At 45.8% G+C, this 19,920-nt stretch overlaps 1 long non-coding RNA gene and 1 pseudogene across 1 annotated transcript in view; both read left to right on the top strand.

Moving 5' to 3' along the window:
• The window catches only part of LOC113884983, a 31,690-nt gene extending 17,200 nt beyond the window's left edge, over window positions 1-14,490 (top strand). Inside the window, exon 4 of the long non-coding RNA XR_003509083.1 lies at window positions 13,749-14,490. This is a non-coding gene — a long non-coding RNA (uncharacterized LOC113884983). The remainder of the gene's footprint in view (window positions 1-13,748) is intronic.
• Window positions 6,163-7,969, top strand: LOC113884982 (annotated as a pseudogene).
• Window positions 14,491-19,920: the final 5,430 nt, after the last annotated feature.

Raw genomic sequence — 19,920 nt, 5'->3', positions numbered from 1 at the left:
CAGATACTTATCCAGAGATTAAGGAATCTGCTGAATCCAAGCAATATAACATACTTAGATATATTCAGATGCATCATAGTGAAATTATAGATAACTAAAAATAAAGAAATTCTTAAAAATACTCGGAAAAAAACAGAGAGAAAAGATTGCCAGGAGCTAGATTGACAGCAAGCTTTCAACAACAAACAATGGACACCAGAAAAATAACGCTATATTTTCAGCATATTAAAAAAAAACAATTTGCAAGCCTACCATTGTATATCTAGTGAAAACACATCTTTTAAGAATACGGACACAATTGGGACTTCCCTGATGGTCCAGTGGTTAAGAATTTGCCTGCTAATTCAGGGGACACGGGTTAGGTCCCTGGTTTTGGAACTAAGATCCCACACGCTGTGGAGCAGCTAAGCCCATACGCAGCAGCTACTGAAGCCCACATGCTCTAGAGCCTGTGCTAAGTAATGAGAGAAGCCACCGCAATGAGACGTCGCTGAAAGACAACTAGAGGGCAGACCCCACTCACCGCACCTGGAGAAAGCCCTCTCTGCGTGTGGGAGTCGCTCCGTTGTGTCCGACTCTTTGTGACCCCATGGATTGTAGCCCACCAGGCTCCTCTGTCCATGGGATTTTCCAGGCAAGGATACTGGAGTGGATTGCCATTGCCTTCTGCACGGGATCTTCCCAACCCAGGGATCAAACCCGGGTCTTCTGCTTTGCAGGTGGATGCTTTACCATCTGAGCTACTAGGGAAGCCCACACAGTAACAAAGATCCAGCACAGCCAAAAGTAAATAAGTAAATCAATTTTAAAAAGAATAAAGGCAAAATAAATAAATAAACATCTTAGGGAAATAAAGATTGTTCACTCCTCACTAACAAAATCTCCTAAGTGAAGTGCAATGAAGTGAAAGTCGCTCAGTCATGACTGACTCTTTGCACCCCCATGGACTATACAGTCCATGGAATTCTCCAGACCAGAATACTGGAGTCAGTAGCCTTTCTCTTCTCCAGGGGATCTTCCCAACTCAGGGATCGAACTCAGGTCTCCTGCATTGCAGGCAGATTCTTTACCAGCTGAGCCACCAGGGAAAGCCAAAATCTCCTAAAGGTACTTGACTTAGGGAAAAAAAAGTGATCTTATAGGGAATGTACGAGACACAGAAAGAATGAAAAACAAAGAAAATGGCAAGTGCAAATGAACATTGGCAATATAAAATTGTAATAAATAATTTTAGGTTATGCTTTAAAATTGAATTAAAATATATGAAAAAAGTCAGTTTACAAGTAGGTAAGTGGGAATGGAATTTAAGTATTTAAGGTTTTTATAATGCCTGAAAAGAGGGTAAAGATACTGATTAACCTAAATTTGGTAAATTAAGTTGGAATTTCTAGGGTAACCACCAGAAGAATATAAATCAAGTATGTAACTTCCAAATTAGTATTTGTGAGAAAGATGGAATAATTTAAAATTCTCAGTTAAACCAAAAGAAGGGATATAGCTGTATAAGCATCCAAGAAAGCAGCACTTCCAGCTAGTTTTGAGTATATTGGAGGCCTGGAAAGAAGAGGAGATTCTGTTGTGAGTCACGTCTGTACGATCTGGCTGACCACAATGGGTAGAGAACCCTGGAGTGAGCTGTACTAGTAAGATTCTTTCATGGGAACTTGAAAACATGACCAGGATGATAAGTAAGGCTAAAACACATGAGTGCAGCAGCTAAGAAAAACAAAAAAAAAAACGTCTATGAGCTTTGGCCCCCGAGGTCCCTGGAGAAGCCCTGGTCTCTGTCCCCCTGTCCTTTCCAAGGCCTAGCTGGTCAGCTCTTCCTTTGAGTCTGTGAACTCTCCCCTGTGCTTCCAATACCTTCTCCCACCAATCCCTTTCCCCACATTCTCCCTCTCTCTCTCTTTTTTTCTTCTTGCTTAATCGGCTTTGATTTGCTTTAAAACAAAAGAAACTTAACTGATGCCAAGAACCATTGGCTCATGCCAGAAGTATCTTCACTCTCTTACATAAAAGTCCAAATGTTTGGCATGGATGGCGAGGTTGTCTTCTTAGCAACAACTTAATCTGAACTGCAGCTGGATTCTCTAACTTATACCAAACATGTGAGATGAACATTCCCAAGATGCAGCCCAGATGGGTGGGCCTCCCGTGGGGGCCTTGACTCTTACTTTACACTCGCTATGAGGCTATGCTCACCGCTCTGTCATATCCTCCAAAACACATCCAATACCACAATGTACTAATGAGAAAACTGATGTTTTATTGGGGATTCTTTGGAGCCTGTGAAAGAAGGATCACGTCTCACACATATCACTGGGCAGAAACTGAATCCATTACCCCAGAGGACATCTTTGTCTTTTCCCATCAAAGAGCCCAGCTCTGCTGGTTGCCTCTTCTCTCTTCTTTCTTTCCTCCCACTCAACTTGCCTTTGCTTAGAAAATAACTTATAGTTACCAGGGGGGAAGGGGAGGGGAGAGGGATAGTTAAGGAGTTTGAGATCGACATGTATACACTGCTCCATTTAAAATGGATAACTAACAATGTCTTCTGCTCAGTAGCACGGGCAACTCTGCTCAGTGTTAGGTGGCAGCCCGGATGGGAAGGGAGTTTGGGAGTGAATAGACACGTGCATATTCAAAGGCTGAGTCCTTTTGCTGTTCACCTAAAACTATCACAACATTGTTAATCTGCTATACTCCAACACAAAATAAAAAGCTAAAACAAAAAAAGAAAAAAAAAAGAATTAGTTTTGTCATCCTAAGAAAGTCAGACTTTGCCCTCAGCTTGTACCCTCCACTCAGCAAAACAAAACCCCTACTCTTTAGCAGAACACAGTCCCTTGGCGTTGGGGATCTTGGTGTCTTTTCCCACCTTATTGGATGTGCTCTTCCTTGGTCAATTGCAAGCCCATCTACAGCACTCCCAGCACCTTGAGTACTGCCTGCCACAGTAGATTCTCGGAGGGTCATTGATGAGTTTCATACGTCTTTGTACATCTCATGGGGGTGCCCAGGTGGCACTAGTAGTAAAGAATCCGCCTGCCAATGCAGGAGACATAAGAGATGTGGGTTTGATCCCTGGGTAAGAAAGATCCCCTGGAGAAGGAAATGGCAACCTGCTCCAGTATGAGTGAGTGAGAGCTGCTCAGTGGTGTCCTACTCTTTGCAACCTCATGATCTATACAGTCAATGGAATTCTCCAGCCCAGAATACTGGAGTGGGTAGCCTTTCCCTTCTCCAGTGGATCTTTCCAACCCAGGGACTGAACCCAGGTCTCCCACATGGCGGATGGATTCTTTACCAGCTGAGCCAGAAGGGAAGCCCAAATACTAGAGTGGGTAACTTATCCCTTCTTCAGCAGATCTTCCCAACCCGGGAATCAAACTGGGGTCTCCTACATTGCAGGCGGATTCTTTACCAACTGAACAATCAGGGAAGCCCTCTCCAGTATTCTTGCCTGGAGGATTCCATGGACAGAGGATCCTGGTTGGCTACAGTGTGTAGGGCTGCAAAAAGTTGGACACAACTGAAACGACCTGGGATGCACTCAGGCATCTCATAGAGCCTAGAAAGGAGCATTGCAGGGACTGTGTTTGACAACTGGTCCTTGAATAGATGACTGCATCACCACTATTTAGGAGATTTTGTGAGAGGACTAAAGGTTGTGACACTGGCCTAAACACTGTAATGTATTCAAAGTAAGAAGCAATCAAATTAACAAAGAGTATGTTAACAGAATAGAGTATTAACTCAATTTATCCATTGATTAAACTGCTTTCGGGTTCCAGGATGTGAGCCATATGGAATAAAATTTGGAATTTAGAAGAACAGTCAAGTTTTTCATTTCAAAGATAGTGGAAAGATAAACCATGGGAAAGGCTTCATTTCTCTTCACATATACCTTTTGAGAATTTTTGTTTATTTATTTATTTTGGTTGCGCTGGGTCTTCATTGCTGTGAGTGGGCTCTCTCTAGTTGTGGTGAGCAGGGGCTACTCTCTAGCTGCGGTGAATGGGCTTCTCATTGCAGGGCTCCTCCTGCTGTGGAGCACAGGCTCTAGACCATACAAGCTTCAGCAGTTGTGACTCACAGTCTGAGTAGGTGCTGCTTCCAGGCTCTAGGACACAGGCTCAATAGTTTCGGCTCATGGGCTTAGTGGTCCTGTGGCATGTGGGATCTTCCCAGACCAGAGATACAACTGGTGTCCCCTGCATTGGCAGGCAGATTCCTAACTGCTGGACCACCCAGGAAATCCTATGTATATATATCTTAAAAAAAAAATTATTGACTTACAAGTAAAATTCATACTGTGTCTATATAAGGCCAAAGTACCTAATCTAAGTAGAACTAACAGATAAAATACAGGACACCTGATTAAATGTGAATTTCAGATACACTAAATTTTTTAGTGTAAGTTTGTCCTGAGAATCACATGGGAAATACTTATAGTTTAAAAATATCATTGTTTATTTGAAATTTAAATGGCATATTATATATTTTTTGTAAAGCCTGGCAACTGCAAATCTATGAAAAAAATATTCAGTTCATGGTATGGTCTAGACATGTGACATATCATCTGGATAAATTAATCTCCTTTTCATATAGATGTTTGGCTATCGTGTGTAGTGTTAAGAGCCCACTTTCTGCTATCCTTAACATCTCTTTGCTTCTCTCCTCTCTTAATGATAAGTATTGGTTGAAATAAAAGATTTTTCTTGCCATGCCCCCAGCTTTCAAGGACTCAAGGACCAGAAGGTCTGGGTAATTCAGTTCTTATTGACTTTCAGTAGAGGTGACATTGATAAAAGGGGTCAAAATGGTTAGTAAAGATCTCAAAGTGTGAAAAAGCTCAAAGTGAGAAAACCAATTCACCCTTGACCTACTTTCCAATCTGAGTCTCACAGCCCTGGCCATGAGGGCCCATCCCAGAAAAACCAGTCTTGAAGAATATGTTCATAATTTTTCATAATGAATAATGGTCAATTTGAGCAAAAGAAACAAACATGCATTCTACATAGCAAATCCACAAGTGCTGGGATTCAAGGTATAGGATGTTGATGAAAGTGGAAGAGAGAAAATTGGTCAAAAATACAAGGAATTTGTGTACAACAACCAAAAGCTAGAATAAGCTTGATGCCATTTTTTCACTGGGGTCCAGCTACATACATATAGAAATTTCATCAACCCATTTTAGTTAGAGGTAAAGTTTATCTAGATTAGAGGAAAGTTTGATTTTAAAGGATCTTTAGGAAGGAATTCACTGATGGTCCATTGGTTAGGACTCCATGCCTTCACTGCCAAGGATGCCGATTCAATCCCTGGTTGGGAAACTAAGATCCCAGAAACCTCAAGTTGTGGCCAAAGGAAGAAAGAAGGAAAGAATCAATTTTCTTCCTTTCAGGTGTATATTCTATTAGGAGTGAGACTGACAAGTGGAATTACTAAAAGTTCTACTTTAATGAATAGAAATGGGCTTCCCTGGTAGCTCAGCTGGTAAAGAATCCGCGTGCAATGTGGGAGACCTGGGTTAGGAAGATCCCCTGGAGAAGGAAAAGGCGACCCACTCCAGTATTCTGGCCTGGAGAATTCCACGGACTGTATAGACCATGGGGTCCCAAAGAGTCAGACACGACTGAACGACTTTCCCTTTCAAGAAATGGGTACGTGGTTAATATGACAAAGAACAGCCCTGAGCAGTGATTGAATTCTTAGGGCACTACTACATACATTCTCATCAACAAAAATACTAATAACGTGTTTGAAATAAATTTATTGGATACAAGAGTGCTATACTACTCAACCATAAAAAAAGAAATAATGCCATTTGCAGCAACATGGTTGAACCTAGAGATTATCATACTTAGTGAAGTAAATCTGACAGAGAAAGGCAAATATCATATGGTGTCACTCGTATATGGAATCTAAAATACGATACAAATGGACTTCTTTACAAAACAGAAATACTCACAGACACAGAAAACAAACTTATTGTTACCAAAGAGGAGAGCTGGGGGAGGGATAAATTAGGAGTTTGGAGTTAGCAGATACACACTTTAATATATAAAATAAACAACAAGGTCCTACTGTATAATACAGGGAACTATATTTAATATCTTATAATAACCTATAATTAAAAAGAAAATTATATATATGAGTCACTTTGCTGTATATCAGAATCTAATCTGTTAGATTAAAAAAAAAAAAATCTAGCTCTTTTTGTGTGTAGCTCTTTCTCGTGGCGCCTTGGAGGCTGTCAGCCGCTTCAGAATGAAGCTGAACATCTCTTTCCCAGCCACTGGCTGCCAGAAGTTCATTGAAGCAGACCATGAACGAAAACTTTGTACCTTCTACGAGAAGCGTATGGCCACAGAAGTTGCTGCTGCCACTCTGGGTGGAGAATGGAAGGGTTATGTGGTCCGAATAGGTGGCAGGAACGATAAGCAGGGTTTCTCCATGAAGCAGGGTGTCTTGACCCATGGCCGAGTTTGCCTGCTACTGAGTAAGGGGCATTCCTGTTACAGATCAAGGAGGACTGGAGAGAGAGCGCAAACCTGTACGGGGTTGCACTGTGGATGCAAATCTGAGTGTTCTCAATTTGGTCATCGTGAAAAAAGGGGAGGAGGATATTCCTGGACTCACCGATACTACAGTGCCTCGTCGCCTGGGTCCCCAAAGAGCTAGCAGAATCTGCAAACTTTTCAGTCTCTCTAAAGAAGATGATGTCCGCCAGTATGTTGTGCGAAAGCCCCTAAACAAAGACGGTAAGAAAGCTAGGACTAAAGCACCCAAGATTCAGCGTCTTGTGATTCCATGAGTTCTGCAACACAAACGCCCGCGTACTGCTCTGAAGAAACAGCGTACTAAGAAAAATAAAGAAGAGGCTGCAGAATATGCTAAATTTTTGGTCAAGAGAATGAAGGAGGCCAAAGAAAAACGGCAGGAACAGATTGCCAAGAGACGGAGGCTGTCCTCTCTGAGAGCTTCTACTTCTGAGTCCAGTCAAAAATGAGATGTTCTAAGAGTAACAGATAAATAAGATCAGACATCAAAAAAAAAAAACAACAAACAAACAGCATTGTAAATCAACTATAGTACTTCTTTAAAAAAAAAAAAAAAAAGGAGAAAAAGAATGCTCTAATTCTTGGGGTGCCTGCCTGGCTCATGAAAATTCCTCTTTTCTAAAAATCAGCTCCAGAACCCAGGAGTGAGCTCCTGAAAGACTGAGTCATCCAATCAACTGGCCAAGCTGATTGATTGAAGGAAGACCTCTGGTCCAGGCTGGACCAATCAGAGTAGTTCTCTAAGACAATTTTTCCAACTGCAGCTTAAATTCCGGCCCTCTTTGGAGGTGGAAGCCTGGTATGTGAGTCCTGGGAGCTGTCAGTGCCATGCGGAGGGATCTTGATTGCAGAAGGAGAATGAATCCAACAGATAGGGAGAAGCAGAGACATGGAGCCTGTGTCCTGCTGAATTCCAGTCCGTGGTTCCAGCTGTCCCCAGGCCCAGCTGTTCCCCTGTGCCTCCCACTGCTGTGTGACCTGCTGTGTTTGTTTATCTAATACGTTCTCTTTTCCTGGCCTGTTAGCGAGGTTCCTGTCACTTGTAATAAAAGCATCCTGAGTAGTCCAGCATTGTGTCGTGTGCTATGCTGCTTGTAGGGGGCATGCGGAGATGAACAGACAAGGATGCACACCCTTAAAGGACTTACAGTTCTGTGTGTCAACCATAATACAGGGTGGAAAATTATAAATGTTTAAGAGGACTCAAAAGCTGTAGGAAAGTAAAGGTGGGAGAAATCACTTCTACGGGGAGTCTTTAGGGACAACTTGTCTGAGATGGCTTTTGAACTCACCTCTAAGGTAAGATGAATTTTGTTCATGTGGCCATGAAGGAGAGAAGACCCTCAAGATGGAGAAAAGGGACTTCCCTGGAAGTCCAGTCGTTAAGACTTCACTTTCCAATGCAGGGGGTGCAGGTTCGATACCTGGTAGGGGAGCTAAGATGCCACATGCTTCGCAGCCAAAAAAACCAAAACATAAAACAGAAGTGATGTGGTAACAAATGCAATAAAAGACTTTAAAAATGGTCCACATTCAAAAAAAAAAAAAAAAAAAAGAGAGAAAAAAACATGAGCAAAGATTAAGCAGCAAAGTGGGGTATGTGTGAAAAATAGGCTTGCCCAGTAGGTCAAAGCATTGAGCCTCAGTGGGGAAACATGAAGATTTTTAAGCAAGACAGGAATGTGGTCTTTGAACAGTAGGTTGGAATGGAGGAGACGATGGGATCATGCAGCTAGGAGGTTCTTACAGTGTGCCAAGCTGAAAATAATAAATGTTCTGATTAGGAGAAGGCCAATAGGGAATGGGGGAAATGAGGAAACTCCTTACTTTGGATAATCACAGGGTTTTCAGTCCAGAATGATATCTGAAGAGCAGGGAAAAGGGATGGCCTGGGGACCCACGTGGTGAAACAAAGGCTGAGACAGGCCCTGTGGGGAGTATATTGTTGTTTCGTCTGGTCAGGTCTGACTCTTTGTGACCCCAGGGACTGTCGCCCGCCAGGCTCCTCTGTCCATGCGGTTCTCCAGGCAAGAAGACTGGAGTGGGTTGCCATTTCCTCCTCCAGGGCAGGGTTTGAGGAGTGACTGGAGCATTGCGTCATTGACATCTTCCTTGAGACTAACTAGTAAGAACTAGAAGTAAAACCAGGAACCAGGCTCCACGGTGGTGACCTCACAGCAGAGGAGAGAAGGTAAAAGGCACAGGTTCCCCACCAGAGGGACCTCAGGAAGCCTGCGAAAGACAAACACAAAAGAATCAAAAAACAAAGAGGCACAGAGAGACCGTTGTAGAAACGGTGGAGGCTGGGAACAGCTTACACGGGAAACTGCGTGATTCAGAAGTGGGAACTTTCCAGCCTGGGTGAAGAGGCAAGGAAATCCAGGAGGACATTCAAGCCACAAGAAGGGGGGACTTCCCTGGAGGTCCAGTGGCCGAGACTCTGCACTCCCAGCGCAGGGGGTCTGGGTTCCCTCCCTGGCCCAGGAACTAGGTCCCACCTGCCGCAACTAAGACCTGGCACAGCCAAATAAATAAATGTTTTTTTAAAAAACAAATAAAGAAAGAAAACAACAAGAAGGGTTCGGTAGGGATAGGGGGGAAATGTGAAAGCCTGCAGAGCCCAGTGGAGAATTTCCAGGCTTCAGAGTGTGGGCCAGGAGAGATCCTGTTTGATTATCTGCCTGTGTCTTGATGACATTAAGCAGTGCAGATAAAGCTCTCTAGACCCAAGAAGGCTGAGGAACTATAAGAAAAGATCTATGGGTGTTTCTAGAATGTTGAGGAGCAAGAGACATCTGAAGAGTACCCTAGAGGGTGGCAGGCAGGAAGAAGGACTGGGGAAGCTGAGGAAGCATAGCGGCGTGGACTTCCTTGGAGTTGATGATGGACCAAAAAATAGTCAGGAAAAGGAACCGGGGAAGCAAGCATCAGGAGACTCATGTCAGTTTGGAATGGGGAGGGTGGGGAAAGGAGGTATGTGTGTGGAATGCTGTGCAAAAAGAGGAGGAACGTATCCTCCTGCAGATAAAGTCAGATTTTGACAAAAGGTGATGAAACAAGCATTTGAAGCAAAGATTGAGGGTATCAGATGGTTTATTTCCAAGAGATGACTGGTTGCCCAGGGGGCCTGGAGGAGAGCTCAGACTGAGCTGCAGAGAACCAGGAATGCAGGGGAAAAAAAGATGAGCATGGTTGATAATTTTTACAGTAAATTTAATGAAGTGAGAGTAGCTCAAGACTCACATTAATGATAAAGAAGCAGACATAGGAGGGAGTCGGGGAGGGGGGCTGGATGAAGAGGGTCAAAAGGAACCAATCTCTAGTTAGAAGATAAATAAGTACCAGGTATGTCATGCACAACATGATAAATATAATTAGCCCTGCCATATGTTACATATGAAAGTCAAGACAGTAAATCCTAAGAGCACTCATCAGAACGAAAAAGATGTTTCTATTTTTTTATGTCACACCTATATGAGATGATGCACATTCACCAAATTTATTATGATAATCACTACATATGTAAGTCAAATTGTTACATTGTACACTTAAACTTATACGGTGCCATGTGTCAGTTATGTCTTAATAAAACTGGAAGTAAAAAATAAAATCAATTAAAAAAAAAAAACCTGTAAAAGTCATTTTGCAGAAAGGGCTTCCCTGATGGTTCAGTGGTAAAAAGTCTGCCAGCTGATGGAGGAGACATGGGTTCGATCCCTGATCCAGGAAGATCCCATTGGAAATGGGGCAACCAAGCCCGTGGCATCACAACTACTGAGCCTGCGCTCTAGAGCCCGGGAACCATAACTACTGAAGCCAGAATACCCTAGAGCCTGCGCTCCGCAGTAAGAAGCAGCTGCAATAAGAGACCCGTGCACCGCAACTAGAGTAGGCCCCACTCACTGCAACTAGAGCAGAAAAAAGCCCTCACAGCAACGGAGACCCAGCATTGCCAAAAATGAATAAATAATAATAAATTTTTTAAGAGTCAGTTTAAAAAAAGGAGACATAGAGGGACTTCACTGGCAGTCCAGTGGTTAAGACTCCAAGCTCCCAATGCAAGGGGTGAGGGTTAGATCCCTGGACAGGGAACTAACTGCACGGTGAGACCAAAAAAAAAAAAGGAGATGTAGGCAGATGGGATTCTTTTGACGAGATTGTTTTCACAAGTGTGACACATTCCGCTCTTCCATGCTTCCATGTTTGAGCCCTGTATCTGCTTGGCAAACCACGTGTGTGTGCATGCGTGTGCGTATGTGTGTGTGGGAATGCACGCAAGATAACAAGAGCTCACTGCACCTTTGCTATGTTTGGAGGTAAGGGACCTATGTCCCCCCTTTTGATCACGGTGGTAAACAGAGAAGCGTAAAAGATTCTAGAGCAAACAGCTGCTTCCCTGACTTTTTATTCTCTACCAAAAAAAAAAAATAAAGGAATGCCAGGGCTGAAGGTGGAAGCAAAGTTTATCCAGGGCTGCTTTTGGAGACAAGCCCATTTTCCCTTAACAGCTTCTTTCCCAAAGCCTCGTGATCTGAGGATTATCACCCCTTCGGTCTTCTCCCAGCAGCGTGGATGGAAGATAACTCTGCTCCACTCATTTTCAGACCCCATGGCTCCAGTTCCCATGTGCCAGATGCAGGGAACCTGTTGGGTGTGGGTAGAGTCCTACATACAGCGACTCAGGCACGGGTTCCAGAGTTACGCCCAGAGTCCGTGAAGGCGCCCTGCTCTTCCGTTCCCTGCTAGCAGCTGCCACCCGTGTCACGGATGGGGTGGCAGCACAGGGCAGTGAAGAGGCGCCCCAGCTGCATCCCCCACTGACTGTGACCTTGGAAAGGTTAGCCTTTCCAGAGACTTGCGGTCCTCACCTGGATCACGGTTATGATGGTCGTCTACCTCATTTGTAATGACAAACGGGCACGGAGTAGAGAAGGAAATGGCAACCCACTCCAGCGTTCTTGCCTGGAGAATCCCGTGGACAGAGGAGCCTGGCGGGCTATAGTCCAAAGGGTCCCAAAGAGTTGGACACAACTGTTGTGATGCACACAATGGGCATGGAATACCTATCAATAGTGCCCATGAGGAGGGGAGCAGTTGCGGTTACTATTGTTATGCACGCAGTAAGCTTTCAGTGGAAAGGAGGAGGCATGGTGAGCATGGTGTTCAAGGACAGGGTGTAGACCTGGAGCACTGGGGTGGCGGGAAGACCCCAGGTCCATGGAGAGGACGCGGAGCCTTACAAACAGAGCGAGGCAGAGGACAAAGCCTTCAGGTGTGCCCTGGGTGGTTCTGTGTTTCTGTAACAAGGTTCCCTGGGGTCAGGCCTCACTGCTCAAAATGTTGTCTGGACCAGAGCTCTGGTACCCCCTGGATGCTGGTAAGGAATGCTGATTCTCAGGCCCCACCCCTGGCTGCCGGAATCAGCACCTACATTTTATTTGTATTATTTATTTATTTTTGGCTATGCTGTGCATGCAGGATCTTAGTTCCCTGACCAGGGATGGATTCCGCAACCTCTGCATTAGAGTTTTAGCCATCGGACCATTAGGAAAGTCCCAGCATCTGCATTTAAACAAGATGTTCAGGTGGTTCACGAGCACTTGGGAGTTTGGAGCTGACGGACTCAGTTAGCCCCATTTATTAACCAGCTCCACCTTCCCATGAAGGTGGGAGGAGCTCACAGCCCTCACGATGTTTCTGGGTGACTGAGAGAAGATGCTGGTCAGAGAAGAAACCTCCAGGCTGGCTGCCCCCTAGTCAAACATCTCTCGGGGGCCCCTCTCCAGAAAAACCATTCGTATGGGAGAAGAGGGGGATAGATCCACAGAAACCCTGAGCGGTGCCTGGTGAAGGGAGAATCCTGCATAAACCATGAAGCAAATTAACCTCGTGGCAAGACTGAAAGCACCACAGCCTTGGTCAGCCCCGAGAGGCTGTGTTTGCAAAGTGCCTGGAGCCTTAGCCCTGTGTGTGTTGTGTTGTAAACAATCCTCTCCACAATACGCATGGTGAGGAAAAGGTCTGCTTTCTTTCATAAACAGAACCGCTGTGCCTGCGTAAAAGGAAATACTAGATGATTAAGACCTTTTCTGAGAGGGTACAGAAACCTCTCTCTCCAAAGAGAGGGAAGGGCTTTTTCTTTACTGTGAAGTGAAACCAGTCTCTGAATCCAGCTTTCTCTTTCTCACTGCCCTGTCCACAAGAGATTTTCTCTGTTGATATTTTTAACAGAGAACATAAGTTTCCCATTGACAGAGCCCATGATCTGCTCCTTCACCGAACCCTGGACCCAAGATGTAGACCTCTGGCTGTCCCGTAAACAGACAGGGCAGGGGGACGCCAGGACTTCCAGCAATGGTGCTACCCCAGTCAGGTCCCTGCCCAGCGCCTCTGCGAGGCGCGAGGCCCTTCCTAAGGGTTCGCTCCAGGGAGCGGTTCTGGCAGGGCCCCCGAGCCCGGGGCCGGGCCTGTGTGCTCTGGGCAGAGGCCCTGTCCATCAGCACTCCTCTGGGGTCTGTCCCGTTTTAGTCAGGAATGTTCCCCAGATAAAGAACCTGGAGGAATGCAGGCCCTCCATCGCAGTGACCCAGGGACAGCGGATCTTTATCACGCGCTGGGCAAGTGCAGGCAGCCCCTCAGACTACTCCATGTGAAACCCCCAAACGGGGATGACACTGAACTCAGGGCACTGAGTCCAGGAAAAGAAGGCGCTGGTGACGCCTTCCCCAGCTCACCTCTGACCTGGGGGGCCCAACACCCACTTCTTTCCCGGCCTGGCTCCTCCTCTGAGCCTGACCCCCCTGGGACTGCAGATTACTGAACAGTTATATTTAGCAAGTCCAGGGAAGGGACGAGCTGGTCCAGCCCACGAGCCCTCTTCCTTCAGAGACCCGGATTCCTTTGTCTTCTCCCTTCCCCTCCCTTCCTAGTCCTTCCTGCCGGCTGGCCCTTAACCCCTTCCTGGCCTGAGGACTTGCCTACTGGCCTCACCCTTAGGCAGGACAGACAGACTCTGAGAGGTGTCACCCAAGTGTCCAGGGACCCAAACTCCTGCCTGAAATTCTGCTCCATAAACCTCTCTTCTGGAACCTGAATATTTTTTGTTATCCAGTGTTTCCTCATAAAATTATGCAAGTACTCTTGGGAAGGGAAATGACAAGCTTTTCTTTTATCGGCTCACAGACTCTGAAGAATGGGTCCAAGTCAAGGCTTTGGAGGAGAAAGAACACACTGGAGACTGATAAGCCGACTTTTGGTGACAAGAGGATTGATGAGTCTCCCAAACCCACTAAAATGGAGTGAAGGAGTGAAAAGAAAAAAAAAGCATAAATCCACAAGGGCCAAAATCAATGGACGAGAACTCAGAGGAGAGAATACACAACTTTGCTACAGCTGTGAATAAAATGAAAGGTCACCAGAATGGAAACCCTAAATGTGGATTTAGGGTTTGTGAGCGGGATGAGGGGTGAGGTGGAGTGTGTGGGAGGCAGTGCGCGCGAGAGCCCTGGTGTTAGGGGAAACGCTGACTGAAACTGCCCACCCTAGTCAGGCACCGCAGTAACCGTGTGTGTGAGGTACTTTATGACAGGGAGATCCTGGTAAGGAACACAGGACTAACAAGCCACCACCGAAAGGTCAAAAAGGAGACAGCAGCCCATATGTCTTACCAACACATGGTAAGAATTACCATATGTAAGAATTACCCAGAATCCTTCTTGCTGGCATCCATCTTGGCTGAACAATGCAGGCACCACCAGGAAGGACCCTGAGTCAGAGTGATTGGCCAGAGACAGCCTGGAGACTAATAGCATCACCATAATACCAGCTAGATGGGAGAAAAGTCCTCCTGGGTTCCCTGACCCTCCTGCTCTCCGCCCAGCTGCCCCCTCCCAATAAAGTCTCTCGTTCTGTCAGCACGTGTGAATCCTTGAACAATTCATTTCCTGGTGTCAGACAAGAGCCCTCTCTCCGGGCCCAGAAGGGGTCTTCCTTCCGGTAACCCTAGATCTTGCTTTTCCGCTAGGAAGGCAATAGGCACTATCTAAAACTGAAAAATCGAGCTGTAGTTGAGTAGGCTTATATTTCAAAACTACAGAGTAAGTACCAGAAAAAACAAAAGCAGAGGCCTCAGAAGCGCAGAGGGCTACATCAGGGATTCCCACTTTTCCTTCCAAATCCAGCAGCGTTCAGTTTTTCAACAAGTTAATGTTTCTTCTTGTAATAGACATAAAATTCCTTCCCCACCCCCCGCCCCAAATGAGAGACATGAGAAGGAATAAGAGAAATGCTTTTGACTTCAGGTTTCTACCTGGGGCTGGCTCAGCTGGGATGTTCTGAGGTTTGGCCATTCCGAGGCTGTCTTGGTTGAAATTTTCACCGTCACACCCTCGGGAGGAGGGCACAGCGCCCTGCCAATGTTGTTCTGAAGAAATGGGACTAAGAAGACAGTATTCTGCTTTTTCCCTGTTGGTTTGAAAGGCGTGAAGCTATAGGCTGCAGGTTGAGGTGGAGGGTTGGGGGAGGGAAGAAGGGGTTGGTGTGGGGTGGTGGGGAGGCTACGAAGAAGGCTGAAAAGGCCAAATTCAAAAGGAAGAATTTGCATCTCCTTTACTTCCCAGGGGTTTTCTATCTTCTGTAGTGGACTCCACACACCAGGTTGCCCTGCCCTTGCTGTCTACACTTGGCGCCTCAGCCTGTATCTGGAGCGGGCACCTGGCCAGCACCGGCATGGGCACCAATTCCTCCCGGAGCCCCAGTGAGGCCCTATGGTGGCTGGAGACTGCTGGTCTGGGTGGGTGAGCTGGCTGCTGATGGGCAAATCCAGTTCCCTGCTTTTTCCTGCGCAGTCCTCTTTCACAAGTGCAATAAAATCCGGGATCAGGTTGCCAGGATCCCCAAGCTAATAACTGGGAAGTCTTCATCCCTCAGGGCCATCGTACCTACCTGGCTGGCAAAATGCTTAGGAGGGAAACAGATTGGAACACTCTAGCTTGGGCAGCCTTGCAAAATGTGTGCAATGAGAATAAAATAAGATGATATGGACCACTTGAGAAAGCCCCTGACATATAGTCAGCATTCAATAAAACATCCCTGACTACTCTAATAATAATTGCTGTCACCTCCTTTGGCCAGGAAATGTGCTAGAAACTGATAAATGTACCCTGTAGTCATTTACCAGAAAAGGCTTTTCATTTCTTAATTAATTTAAAAAATAGTTTAATAAGTCCATTGTTTGTTGATAAGCACATCCCTGGATTCCAGCGGTTTCAGCTTTACAACACTGTGTGTAAAACAAAACAGCCAATCCTGGCAGAGCTAACTGGAACCTTGTCCTCTCCTGTCTGTCTTTGTCCTAACAAAGGCAGCTGGGAGTTCCCTGGCAGTCCAGTGGTTAGAAGTCCTACTTTCATTGCCAGCCTGAGGCCTGGGTTCCATCTCCAGTCCGGGAACTAAAATCCCGCAAGCCAAAAAAAAAAAGAAATAAATAAAAGAGAAAAAAGAAAGGGAGTTAGCTAGACGATCTAATATTCTGCTGAGTGAACCTGTCACAATTTTTGAAACCATTCCCTAAGTGCTAGGTATTTGCTTGTTTCTTACTTTACACATTACTTATTGCGCTGGCTGGGCATTTTTGTTTCAAAAGTCTTTTGCCATATTTAAGATGATTTCCTTGTATTAGACTCACTACAGGGAACTATTAAAGGGGAATCAAGATTTTTAAAAGCTCTTGAATTTTACCCTGTAAGACTTGTGCTAATTTGTAGTCTCAATGGGAGTATTGGATTGGATTTTATTGGATTCATTTAAAAAATAAGTTTAATTATTTGAAAAATAGAAAAGGCATTTTCTTTTAACCTAGAAATATTTATTAGGCTAGTGAGATTGAACAGTTGCTTGTATGTCTGCTAATCAGTTGTATGTCTATGTGAATTTTCTATTCATATCTTTAAGGCACTTGTGCCTATTTAGGAACGAATATGATAAACATAAATAATTATTGGGGCTTCCCCTGTGGCTCAGTGGTAAAGAATCTGCCTGCAGTGCAGGAGCCAGAGGAGATGAGGGTTCGATCCTTGGGTGGGGAAGATGCCCTGGAGTAAGAAATGGCAACCCACTCCAGTATTCCTGCCTGGAGAAACCCATGGACAGTGAGCTACAATCCATGGGCTTGCAAAGTGTCAGACATGACTGAGTAACCAAGCACACACACAGCTCACACATATACATTCCCCTAAGATTAGGAGATTTTACTGTGTCTATATTCCCCAACCCCCTTCTCTCTCTCTATACACATTACATGCCTGCACTTCTTTCCCCTCATAAACTTACTTTTACAACCTCCATAAATCATCCTAAGGTCAAAACTCTAAGGATTCACAATAGCCCAGGGGGTTGGCTGTGCCATTGCAGAGTTTGAGGAAAAAGCAGCAGACGGCTTCCTGGGTTTTTCCCCTCTGTGTGGGAATCTAAGCAACAGAAGTCTGTTGTAAACACAGAGGGGGAAAAAAACCTAGATTTTTCACAGGGCCATGAACCAGGAAATACTGTGAAGTCTACAAAGTTCTGGCTCTCACTGACCACACATTAAACCTGGAGCACGTGTGAAGTCAGAAGAGACTAGGAAGGGCTGGGAAGAGAGTTGGGGAGCTGGCTGTCAGAGACCAGGGTGTCTGTGGACGACCTCAGGTTGGTCTTTCAGGACCTTTCCTGTAAGGAAGCAGGCAAGATGCAAATACTCCTGGAGGACAGGAGAGCGAATGTTTAGAATAGTGACCGCCTTGACCCTGCAAGATGTTCCACTAGAAGAAAAGATTCATTTTGTTGGATTTAGGCAAGGAAAGTAATTTAAACACGTCAGGGGTTTTCGTTGATAAATATTGGAGTCAAGGATGACCCAAGAGTTCAGTTAGCCAGAGCGCAGGAGCTCTGGATCTCCAGGCTCTAGGTCTGTGTTCCTACAACTGCTAAGAGTCCAACCTTGTGCTTCCCTGGTGGCCCAGTGGTTAAGAATCCACCTTGCAATGCAGGGGACACGGGTGGATCCCTGCTCCAAGAAGATCCCACATTCCGAGAGGCACCGAAGTCCATGCGCCACAACTATTGAAGCCTGGGGTCTAGACCCCGGATGCCACAGCTACTGAAGCCTGCGTGCCCTAGAGCCTGTGCTCTGCGACAAGTGAAGCCGCTGCAGTGAGAAACCTGAGCACCGCAACTGCAGAGCAGTCCCCACTTGTTTCAACTTGAGAAAAACCCCCACCCCTCCCCCCGCCCCGCCCCGCCCACTCAGCAAAAAAAGACCCAGTGCAGCCAAAAATAAAAACAAACAAACAAATAAAAAAACCCTTCAACTGGGACTTCCCTGGCCCTCCAGTAGTTAAGATGCCCCTCTTCAACTGCAGGGGGGGACGGGTTTGATCCCTGGGACGGGAGCGGTTAACTATTCTTAGACGCATATATATATATGTGTGTGTATGTGTGTGTGTGTGCGTGCGCATGCTCAGTTGCTCAGTTGTCTCCGACCCTGTGGGATCCTATAGACTATAGCCCACAAGGCTCCTCTGTCCATGGGATTCTCCGGGCAAGAATACTGGAGTGAGTTGCCATGCCCTCCTCCAGGAGATCTTCCCAACCCAGGGACTGAACCTACGTCTCTTATGTCTCCTGCATTGGCAGGTGAGTTCTTTACTACTAGCGCCTCCTGGGAAGCCCGTATGTGTGTGTATGTATTTGTATACATATATATGTGTGGAATTCTATTGTTTGAGCATAAAAGAAGCAACAGAGTGCAAGGACCTGTTAAGAAGATAAACAGCATCTTATGACCTTATTGCCTTTCTGACTCCCTTTCCCTCTCCTAGGAAAACCTCATCTGACCTCCCAGGGTACAGAGTCGTCCGATTCTTTATCTGTTCTCTTTTCAGTCTATTGTTTATGGCACACGTTTTCTCATTCTTTCATGGTTTTGTTTTTGACACTTAAAAACCAAGCATTTGGAACTAAAGGCTCTTTTATCTCTCAAAACGGCTGTCATTTATTTTGGGTTTCCAAGTTGGGTCATCAATTTAGTTTCTTTTGACTGCTATAACAAATGACGACACGCATGGTGACTTAAAACAATACACGTACATTATCTTACAGCGCTGGAGATCCGAAGTCTAACACAGCTCTCACTGGACTAAAGTCGAGGTGTTGAGGTGTTGGCAGGGCTGCGTTTCTTCTGGGGGCTCTAGGAGAGAATCCCTTTCTTGCCTCTTGCAGCTTCTTGAGGCAGCTTACATTCACTGACTTGTGGCCCTCCTCCTCTGTCTCCAAAGCCAGGGGCATGCAGCTGAGCCCTGCTCACGCTGCCATCGTGCTGGTTCTCTCTTTTGCCACTTCTCTTCCGCTTGTAAGGATCCTTGTGACTACATTACCACCAGGACAATCTCCTCCACCCAAGATCAACTCATCACAAACTTAATTCCATCTGTAACTTCACTTCCCCTTTGCCATGTAATCTAGCAAGTTCACAAATTCTAGGAATTAGGATGTGGACATCTTTGCCTCCCACTGTCACACCAAGCTGTATCCAATTAGCACAATCCATTGCCCTGGCTACAGTCCTAGACAATAGCCTAATGCAGTCCAATCAGAGTGGATGTCCATGCTAGCCGGAAACGCTGGGACAGAAGGACTTTTCCCCTGCTCTAGATCTGTCCTGCCCAGTACAGGAGCCACTGGGCACATGAGGCTATCGAACACTTGAAATGCGGGTGCTCTGACTTATGATGTTCTTTAAGTATGTGAAAGTGAAAATGGTTCAGTCGTGTCCGACTCTTGGCAACCTCATGGACTTTACAGTTTATGGAATTCTCCAGGCCAGAATACTGGAGTGGGTAGCCTTTCCCTTCTCCAAGGGGCCTTCCCAACCGAGGGATTGAACCCAGGTCTCCTGCATTGCAGGCAGATTCAGCTAAGCCACAAGGGAAGCCCTCTTTAAGTGTAAAACACATGTGAAACGCAGGCTGGAACATCCCTGGTGGCCCAGTGGTTAGGAATCTGCCTGCCATTGCAGGGGACCTGGGCTCCATCCCTAGTCTGGGAAGATTCTGCATGCCAGGGGGCAACCAAGCCCATGCACGACTCTTAAAGCCTGAGCTTAGAGCCTGTGAGCCACGACTACTAATGCCCACACCCCAGAGTTCGTGTTCCGCAACAGGAGAAGCCACTGCAGTGAGAAGCCTGCACGCTTCTAGAGAGTTGCCCCACTTGGCGCAACTAGAGAAAGCCCTTGCACAGCAATGATGACCCAGCGCAGTCAAAAATACATTAATAAAAATATAAAATAAATACTTAAAAAAAACACTGCATTTTG

This window comes from Bos indicus x Bos taurus, chromosome 27 (genome assembly GCF_003369695.1).
Source record: "Bos indicus x Bos taurus breed Angus x Brahman F1 hybrid chromosome 27, Bos_hybrid_MaternalHap_v2.0, whole genome shotgun sequence".
Taxonomy (NCBI): domain Eukaryota; kingdom Metazoa; phylum Chordata; class Mammalia; order Artiodactyla; family Bovidae; genus Bos; species Bos indicus x Bos taurus.
This window is presented reverse-complemented; position numbering and strand designations above follow the sequence as displayed.